This window comes from Dendrobates tinctorius, unplaced genomic scaffold, assembly GCF_039654945.1.
Source record: "Dendrobates tinctorius isolate UK_male_01 unplaced genomic scaffold, ASM3965494v1 ptg000213l, whole genome shotgun sequence".
Classification (NCBI taxonomy): Eukaryota; Metazoa; Chordata; class Amphibia; order Anura; family Dendrobatidae; genus Dendrobates; species Dendrobates tinctorius.
In genome coordinates, this window is record NW_027361880.1 from 695,589 (window position 1) to 706,795 (window position 11,207).

Here is an 11,207-nt window from a genome sequence, read left to right on the forward strand (position 1 = left end):
ACAAAGAATTCTTGTCTATTATTCATAATTGTCACATTATTTCAGAGGAAGTAGTGAAATGGTTTCTAACTCTGGGTTCCCGACAACGTAGATAATATCCTCCATGTGTATCATGACAGATTTTACTGCAGATGTTTTGACAGTTTCACTTTGCTTTGTAATAGATAAAATCCATGGGACACAATCACTTCATTTTCACAACTGTATAAGCATGCTGGTAGTTTGGAAATCCACAGCATTTTCTAATTTTAATATGAGATTTTTTCAAGAAATTGATGCAGTTTTATTAGCGATATTATAAGTCTTTTTTTAGTTGTTCTTCACCCTATGATGCATGTATCTATTTGTGTCTTGTAGCAGTTTTCTGGATTGGGCCATCTATTAATTTCTCGCTTTTATGGATATAAGATAGGAACCACAAAGCCTTAGTCATAAGAAAATTATTTGTAGGCCATAAAACAAAATAACAAAGCTATGAATTTATGCATGCTCATCATATAAAATATGCAAGGATAAATATTTGCAAACCCTTTAAAATGAAGCAGGAGCACCAAACAGAATGCCTGGGTTACGGGCTTCACGTCCGATCATGGACAACATTTGCTAGGAATTTGTATGTTTTCCCTGCATTTGTGTGGATTTAATTCAGGTACTCATTTCCTTCCAACCCCTAAAGACATATTGATAGAATATGTCTTCAAATTATCATTTGGAAATAAAAGGCACGCACATTATTTTTGCACAGCGGCTCTGAGTACTTTAAAGAGCTTATTTAGAAATATATGTTTATTCTTTACGTATTATTATTCATTAAAGGATTGAATGATCACTCTATATTAAAATCTATAGGTCAAATAGATTTAGCTGAGGGTACATTGTTGGGTCCCGGTTTTTGTTCCGTCACTGATCAGACGTTGAAGATGAAATCAGTGAATGTATAACAATCTGACATTGCAAAACTTTCTTAGGCTTTCATTAGAAATACATCATGTTTTTCATTGCATTTTTCATGGTATTTCTACTGGATGCGCAAAATGCTGCAGTCAGAAGTCGAGTGCAATACAAAAAGCAGAGCTGATCTACAGTGTTTTGGTGGTGTTTTTAAGGGTTTGTAGTGGGTCACCCTCCCAGGGCCGTGGGTGTTATGATTGAGTCACCGAGGAGGAAAAAACAAAACACAAGCTCAGCCCAGAAAATCAGAGAGGTTGGAAACTAGCTGATTGCAGACCCCTGATCCTATCACACAACTAGCAGTAGCCGTGGAGTGTTCCTACGGTGATCCTAGACACCTCGTCACAGCCAGAGATCTAAATAAGCCTGAAGAGAGAAAAGGGAAAAACTGACTGCCCCAGAGCATACCCCAAAGCAATAGGCAGCCCCCAACATATAATGACGGTGAAGCAAGATGAAAACACTAACACAGATAGAAAGATAGGTTGAGCAAATGATGGGGCCCAAGCTAACTAAAAAGGACAGGACAGAAAAGCTGCTGTCTGCAATCCGAGAAAATCCTGCCAAAAATATTACCAACACAACTGATAAGCAAAAAGGACCCTGAAGTCACTAGACTTCAAACCCTATATCAGCACTCAGAATATTCTGGAAGCAGAGCAAAAGAGAACACTGATCAAGGAAAAAGAATCCAGCACACCCCCGGCCAGGGATGGCTGAACTCAAAAAACAAGGTAAACAAAACCAAAACTAATAAGTTCAATAGCAGAGCAAAAACTTATCTTTGGGAAGCAGGAATCAGACTGGTCTCCAAGAATCCAGCAGAGAAATCACCAGCCACTCAGAAGGGCATCGGCTGCCTTATATCCATTCTGTAGTTCCCGTTACCCAGTCACAATCCACCTGATCAGGAGTTTGGTTTCTTTCATCCAAATCAGCCTCACTACCTTCCTTCACCAGAAGAGGGAGATCCTCGGACACAAAAGATGAATGAACAGATGAGCTCACAACACGTGGGGTACTCAGTACCGGGCCGGTATCAGCGGGATGTGTCACAGCAGCGGTGACCCGGACCGTGGCCCTGGGCGCCCAAGTAATAGGAAGATGTGAATGGTGGAATGTAGTTAGATGAATAGTTCGAGACGCCACCTGTGGTGCTCGGCAAGAGAGGTGTTAAGTCGACGCTGCATGCAGATCCGCTGGGACTGATGGTATGGTGCAGCAAAGATGTTATAGCCCTCCACAGGCAGGGCTGTTGTCCCAGGGCAGTGTAGATGTGAAGAGACACTTAGATGGTGTAGTGTTTGGCGCAGGGGATGTAGCAGTGCCAGGCGGACAGACGCAGGAAGGAATGGAGAACACCAGGGCATGTAGTTCCAAAGCTTTACTCACAGTCTGTAGTGCCCCCTTCTGTGCCGTGTCCTCCGGGTCAGGAACTCGGTCAACCTCCAGGCAAGATGGAATGCTCCCTTCCAACACTCCGCCAACTTATGTGCCTTTTCTGAACGTCTCCTCTATAGCGCCTTTAAGTGTGAAGATCTCCTAGTACTGAGTTACACTGGAGTTCCTCCTGACAGATGTTCCCAAGAACTCTACTTGTACGGCAGACAGCCGTAGCCTGCTTCGGGGACTCTCTACTCCTGAGTCCCGGCTCTCTATCCGTGTTGCTGTTGTGCCCCCAAGTCTTAGATGGGAGTAGTGCATTTACAGCCCACTACTCCACCGGTGTCTGCTGCAGAACAATTATTGACCTTACAACCTCAGGGAGCGGGCCTCAGCCTTGCGCTTAGAACTTCTAGGCAGGGTTCTTCCTCTAACCCACGTCCTCTGTGTTACCTTTCACTCCTACGTTCCGTACTTGCCTTTCCCTCCTATGGAAGCTCAGGCTTCGGTTCAATGTCTTTCTCCTTCTTTCCTTTCCTGTGCCAGCTGGCTCAGATCACTGAGGCAGCTGCAGCACTTCTTCCTCCATCCCTCTTCCAGGGATCCCCACTCCTCTCCGAGTGGCTTCCTCTCTCAGACTCTCCGTCTGACTGACCGACTGACTGACCTGTAATCCTAAACCATCCCGCTCTTTTATGTATTCTAAACTCCACCCACCTCCCAGCACGTTTAGTGTTCCAAGCAGGGAACCACCAAAGGTGCTCTGCTTCTCTCTAAGCAAGGAGCCGCAATGTGGTTTTGCTGAACTACTCTATTGTGTGGGGTGCGAGTGTTGGAGCGTGGTCAGGAGCCTCCAACTTACCTGGATGGTGGGGCACCACACCTTAGGAGAAGGTGCAGTACCTCTGTGGCGACTGAGCCTCAGGGGCGCCACAGTAGCATGTTCCAATTTTGGATATTTTTCAGAAACCTTTCTGAAAAGCTACTCTATAATATTAGAAAAATGGCAGAAAAAAAACAAATATGTAAAATAAAATAAAACATTAAAAAAACACACCACTAAAACTTGTAGTAAAAGCTGGCGAAATGCTTGAAATACATGGTATTTTTTTATACTAAAGATAAAGTGGTTGTATGAACGTGGCTTGAGAATGGATTCATGGTATGATCAAAGTCACGATGATATCCAGTTTCTCAGATTTTTTAAACTGAGGGTAGATAATAGCAGCTTGATTATTGCATAACAATTAACAATCAACGACATAGCAGTTAACAATCAAGCTGCTTACAGCTACAACCAGGTTCAAAATTACGCTGATCTACATGACAGCATAGTTTCAGGTGTATTACGCCGGCAACTTGGCTACAATGTTTACACGTAGACAAGCAAATTTTAAATCATTTAGTTAGCACTGTATGTTGGCTGAATTCATTACTGCTGAAGCAATTGTCAGACATACATTTTCTTTTCTGCAATCATGGAGAAATGTCAGGTCCAGAGAATACTGCAAATTGGAGAGGATCATGATAGAGTCACTACCAAAACCCCTTTGCCCACCACTCCAACACAGCAACCCTCTATTTGCTCTTCGAATGTCAGCTGAATTGTTTTTGTAGAAGATTGTGAACATTCTAGTAAAATGGTGCTGGGATATTTAAGAATAGAATTTCTTATCACCTCACCTTATTTTTAGTCTTTTCTCTTTCCAGTTATTTCAGATGATATGTCAGAGTACATATAGATACATCCCAGTATTACTATCTGAACTCTAAAATTGATTTTTATATACTATTTCAGGTTCCTCAAGGAATAGTCTGCGTCTCTAAAACACCCAGGACAAATTAGTGCAATTCCCCTGACGTCACTCTCCTACACTGTTAATTCAGTGACTATAAACATACATTGAATGAATTTTAATGAATCAAACAGATTTTGATTAAACCATTTACATTCCATGCTGATGTATATAGCATCATAAGAAGAATTAAAGGTTGGCACCAGAAGACCACAAGGTCCAGCTAGTTGACTCTTCTATTATTTTCATTATATTTTAATGTAGGATAGATGCAAATTGTCTCTTCAGAGAGGAAGAGGACTAGAACTCTAGTGCCACCTATCGGAAGTAGCAATCCTAAAAGTCAATGTCAACCCTTTAAGAGCCTTGTCACATGACTTAGGATAAAAACCAAACCATAATCTCAGTTTGCAGACACTGTGTCGGGGTACTGTCCCTCATCAGTGCAAAGTGTGAGATCTGGTTTGGCTGTGTGAGAGGCGTCTGACCAATATAAATATTTATCCCTGACTTGTCAAATTTCACTTATTATTGATATTTTAACCACAACTGATGGAAGTATTATCCTATTGCTTGCTCATTCTTAGTTTCTTATAATATCCCCCATTATTTTTAGCAAATGTAAAGGTTTCAAAGTTATCCCCATTGCCTTCTTTCCTCCAGAGTAATCTATTGAAACCATTGCTGTTGCTTTAGCAAACTTTGCATTAATCAAAAGTAGAAGTGACTATATGCAATTTTTTTATATAGCTTTTTATAGAAAAATTACTTTTTCTTCACTTATCGAATACTTTTTTTCCTCTATTAATTTCCTGAACTGATCATTCACTGTTAGTTTACTAGTAAAGATTTCTCAGGTTACATCCTGAACATAGAAGTACAGTATATGGAGAGGAGAAGGCAGAGGAAAAGAAGGAATAAGGGAAGAGAGAGAGAGACAGGCAGCTAGAGTTGGTGATATGTTTTTAGCAAGTACTAAATATACATTGCTGGATTAAAAGCTATATTGCTTAATACTAATATACAAATCCCCCATATGTTGCATCAGAAAACTTTGTTTTACAAAGTGAGAGGGAAGTGGGATCTCCCTTTTTTCATGTGTGCAGTGATTGTGAGACTTCATAGTAGCTACCCATTCTGGGATTAGCTCAGGGATAACTGAAAATATGGGGGTTTGCAGAGGGGAAAACTAATGACAAAAGCCATGTCATATAATGGCCAAAAAAGTGTTATCCTTTGTGTACATAGAAGACAGGTTATTTTAAAAACTCACTTGAAATGACAGGGCATGACACAAAAACATAATAAATCATTCATACTTTTCCAGATTTATTCGCATTATACCCACAAATGTAAAATGTATTTTCTTTGAATTTTATGTGCTATGCCAACACAAAGTAGCAAGTATTTGTGAAGTGTAAAGGAAATGATACATGGTTTTCTAAATATTTAAAAAGTATAAATCTGAAAATTGTGACATGCATTAGTTTTCAGCCCTCTGTAGTATGATACCATTTGCTTCTAGTAGTCATAATTAGTAAATTGGGTCCAACTGTGTGTAATTTATTTTCATTATAATTACAATTGTTCTCTGAAGGCCTCAGTGGTTTCTTTGATAGCATCATGAAAACCAACGTATACACCAGACGATAAAGTTGTAGAGAAGAGTAAAGCAGGGCTAGGTTATAAAAAAAGGCCAAGCTCGGAACATCTCATGGAGCACTGTTCAATCCATCATCCAAAAATGGAGGGTGTACGGAAAACTGCATGCCTTCCAAGACATGGCTGTCCACCTAAAGTAACATCCCAAGAAAGGAGAGCACTTAATTGGAGAAGCAGCCAAAAATCCATAGTCACTTTCGTGGAGCTACAGAGATCCACAGCTCAGGTGGAAGAATCTGTCCACAGGACAACTATTAGTCACATACTCCACAAATCTGGCCTTTATGGAAGAGTTGCAAGAAAAAACAACAATTTTGAAAGCAAGCCATAAGAAGTCCCATATGAAGTTTGTGAAAAGCCATGTAGGAGACAAATGTAGCATGTGGAAGAAGGTGCTCTGGTTAGATGGAACTAAAATAGAACTTTTTGGGCCAAATGCAAAACGCTATGTGTGGAGGAAAACAAACACTGCACATCATCCTGAAAACACCATCCCCACCGTCAAACTTGGTTGCAGCAGGATCATGCTGTGGGAAGCTTATCTTCAACAGGGACAGTTTGGTCAAAGTTGATGGGAAAATGAATGAAGCTAAAAACAGGGCAATCCTGCAGGAAAACTTGTTAGAGGCAGCAAAAAACTTGAGACTGGCGAGTAGGTTCATCTTCCAGCAAAACAACAACCATGAACATACTGCCAGAGTTACAGTGAAATGACTTAAATCAAAGCACATTAATCTGGTTAAATGACTCTGTCACAGCAAGATCAAAATCCCATTGAGTATCGGTGCCAAGACTTGAAAATTGTTCTTCAGAGATGATCTCCATCCAGTCTTACTGAGCTAGAGCTAGTTTGCAAAGAAGAATGGGCAACAATTTCAGCCTCTAGATGTGCAAAGCTGGTAGACGCATAACCCAAAACACTTGAAGCAGTAATTGCAGCAAAAGGTGGTCCTATAAAGTACTGATTCAGGGGTGTCTGAATACATATGCATATTGCAAAAAATCTTAACAAAAACATTTACGTTTGTGGTTAAAACGTGAAAAATGTGGACAAATTCATGGGTCATGAATACTTTTCCATGGCAACTGTATAAACAATTTGTGACATATATGTTATTGTCTGCACTATGACCAATGAGAGCCCCCTTCTTACAAGAATGACAGGGTCAAAAGTGTTTACTAGGCACCACTACATCATCAATTGTCCATTAGGAGTTATAGACAATTAAAGAGGACCTTTCAACAAATTTTTCATATTAAAATTGACACACGTTTGTTTTTAAATTTTAGAAACTTTCAAAGGGAAAAACATGCTCCACTACAGTTTAGGTGTCTTAGTGTGTGAGATGTAATGATTCTGGTCTAATAGTTTAACCTCCTTTGTGAGTCAGTGTGGGAGACAGGGCAGTGCTAGAGTTGAGCGAAACGGGTCGGTCAAATTCATAAGTCGCCGACTTTCGCTAAAGTCGGGTTTCATGAAACGAAACCCGACCATAGCGTGAGGTCGGCCATGAGGTCGGCGACCAGAGCGCCAAAGTCGCATTTCAAATGATGCTTCCAGTGCCCTTTTTCAGCCAATGATGGAGGACGCACACTGTGGGCAACACGATGACATGGGCAGCGGTCACCACCATCTTTGAGAAGGGCATGCAAGTGATTGGCTTGCTTTGTGTGACATCACAGGGGCTATAAAAGGGCGTGCACGCCGACCGCCATCTTACTTCTGCCGATCTTAGCATAGGGAGAGGTTGCTGCTGCTGAATCTGAATAAGGGAGAGCGTTAGGCAGGGAAGAAAAAAAAACTGCTTCTTCTGGTAGCGATTTTCACTGTACAACACAACAGTTTGTGTGCAGTGACAGGGGAGGATATATTTTTGTGCATCAGCTCTGTTGTTTATTAGGCTGCCTTATAAGGCTCCCTGATAGCTGCATTGCTGTTTGCACACTGCTGTGCAAACTGCTTTTTTAAAAGCAAAAATCCTTTTCTTCATCTTTTCTGCACAGTTACCAAGCGTTCATTTTTCCACACTTTTGTGTGCAGCAGTCCTGCTTATTAGGCTACCTGCTGCCATACTTGGACTGAGAGCATCATTGTCAGCCTCCTAAAATCTCTAGGGAGATTCAAATTCTCCCAAATACTATATACACCTTGTACCTTGTCATACATCAGCCAATTTCAGCCTGTTAAATTGAGGTGTAATCTATAGTGGGCCTGAGATAATTGCTCAGCCTCCTAAAATCTCCACGGAGATTCAAATTCTCCCCAATACTATATACACCTTGTACCTTGTCATACACCAGCCTATTTCAGCCTGTTACATTGAGGTGTAATCTATAGTGGGCCTGAGATAATTGTTCAGCCTCCTAAAATCTCTAGGGAGATTCAAATTCTCCCCAATACTATATACACCTTGTACCTTGTCATACACCAGCCTATTTCAGCCTGTTAAATTGATGTGTAATCTATAGTGGGCCTGTGATAATAGTCGAGCCTCCTAAAATCTCTAGGGAGATTCAAATTCTCCCCAATACTATATACACCTTGTACCCTGTCATACACCAGCCTATTTCAGTCTGTTAAATTGAGGTGTAATCTATAGTGGGCCTGAGATAATAGTCGAGCCTCCTAAAATCTCTAGAGAGATTCAAATTATCCCCAATACTATATACACCTTGTACCTTGTTTTACAGTTCCATATAGCTGGTGGTATTTTGGGTACATTTTCCCAAAAATGAGGAAGTATGGTGGAAGAGGCCGTGGAAGTGGGTGGGGGTTGCCAGCTGGTACTGATGGTGGTGGTGGTGCATCTGCTGGTAGTGGCAAAAGCACAATAGCACCTAAGGCAGGAGGTGTTGAGCCTGCATCATTGTCTGGCTCCACAAGGCCTCAAAGGCTCCCTTTTCTGGGAGTAGGTAAACCGCTTTTAAAGCTGGAGCTTCAGGAACAAGTTTTGGCTTGCATTGCTGACACAGCCTCCAGCTCTATCGCCTCCTCTTCTGAAGTTTCAAAAAATAAATGCACTGAGTCGTCAGTGGAGGCTCCAGGTCAGGAACAACACCTTTCCTTGTGTCCTTCACCCCTACAAAAAGTGAAGGATGCGGCAGGCCACACTACAGATTACTCCATGGAGCTCTTTTCACATACCATGCCTGGGTTATCAAGTCAAATCGTGAATTCCCCAGTCCAAGATGAATCTGACATGGAGTGCACTGATGAATAGCCACTGCTAGATTTTTCTGCATTGTCCTCGCACTCTACAGCCAGAATCTGACCCTGATGAAACTCAGGTTCCCCTTCCCGCATACTATACCACCTTACACATGACAAAGAGGAAGGTGCAGATGAAAGTGCAGGTTCCTTGAGCAGGTGGGGCGGCATACTCATGGGCACAGGGCCCCTCATAGTACGCAAAAGTGTCTCTGCCGGTGGGAGGGTTGCCACCCCCACCCGCCGTCAGACACACCGCCGTACTATGAGGGGCCCTGTGCCAGTGCCGTCGCCAATGAGTGGGCCCCCCTGCTTGCTCAGGATCACAGCACTTGCATAGTTGAAATACTTACCTCTCCCTGCTCCACCGCCGTGACATCTTCCGCGTTTCCTGACAGTGACATTCGGGTCAGAGAGCGCGATGACATCATGTCTGTACGCCCTCTGCCTAAACAGTCCAAGTGCAGAGAGATGGGAGATGTGGATGACGAGAGAGTACCAGAGTAGAGGGATTCCCTAGCGAGGAGACTTATTTAATTGTTTTAAAGGGTGGGAGCAATTTTTGGGGAGCACTATACTCTGGAGAATGATATATGGGGCCCACCATACACTGGAGCATTCCAAAGGTGGACATCAGACACTGGAGCAGCATTTACAGGGCCCATTATACACTGGAGCATTAGAAATGGGGCCCATTATATATGGAGCATTATTTGGGCCCATAAGACAGTGGAGCTTCATCCATGGGGACCAACATATACTGTAGCATTATGTGGAGCTCATTACATATTGTATCGAACATTATATGGGACCAATGATTCTGTATGGAGAAATATATGGGCCTCATTACTCTGTATGGCGCACTATGCGGTGGCCATAATACTGCATGGAGTAATGTACTGTCCATTTTTGGAGCTATTGGAGAATTTAAAATGGATATCAGTCATGTGATGTAAGAAGTGAAGTATTTTTCATTGTACTATACCGCTATTTCTCTGCCGTATCAGAGGATCATGAATTGTGGCATGTGTTAAAGGAGCCCAGTGACACTCTTTGGCCCTGGGCCCATGAAAATCTGGAGCCAGCCCTATCCCCCCACAACTTTAGCCAAATAACTCCCAGTTTTCAATGCCTAACTATTATTATAAAGTAAATTAAGGTTGACAAGCTTAAGTAATAAGAATTGATGTTTTTGGCATTAAAATGGGCACTGTATGTGTGTTTCCTGTCCTCCACACACTGCCGACTTTTCTTCCCCATTGACTTGCATTGGGTTTTATGTTTCAGTCGGCCTTCAACTTTTCACAATAATCGGCCGATTGTGTTCGACCCGACTTTTGCCAAAGTCGGGTTTCATGAAACCCGACTCGACCCGAAAAAGGGCAAAGTCGCTCATCTGTAGGCAGTGCAGCTGAGTTTAACTGTGTCTCACACTGGTGTGTTGTGCTTAATAGAGGGATTACAGTTTACTGTGAGCACAGCAGACAGTGTGATTACTTCACCTTTGTGAACAGGCAGCTTGGATGCCGGAGCAGTACATCAGAGATTCTGTGCAGATTTGAGCTCCTTGGCACAATTTTTTACATTAATTTTACCAGTTATTTGAGTGAAAATGAACTGATTTTGGTATCTTGTATGACTTTATTTTTAGGCGTTGTTTTGTTTAGACTAATTTTAGACTCATTTAGCTTATTTCTGATGCAAAGCTTTAGCCTGAAAGATATTAGCACTGATTTGGTCTAAAACTGAGATTGAGCATCTTATTTCAATCTGACATAACAAGGTGCATTTTCTGAAGTGACAATGTGCCAGATTTATATTGTGGCATGTGACAAAATGGTAAATACCGTAAGACACCAAAAAATACAAAAAAGCTAACCAAATCATAATAATCACCTGAATAACAACTATTCAGCACATTCAACTTTCTCCTCCGCCCACCACTGCCATCTCCAACTCCCCTCATCTCTGCTGAGGACTTTGCCACCTACTTCAAAAACAAGATTGACCAAACAAGGCACACTTTTACAGCTCCACCACCCCAACCGCTCCACATACCAGACCTCTGCCCTTCCCTAATAACCTCCCTCTCCAATATCACTGAAGGAGAGCTTACTCATCTCCTTTCCAAATCACGCCTCACCACCTGTGCACTTGACCCCATCCCTTCCCACCTGCTTCCCAACCTCACTAACATGATCATTCCA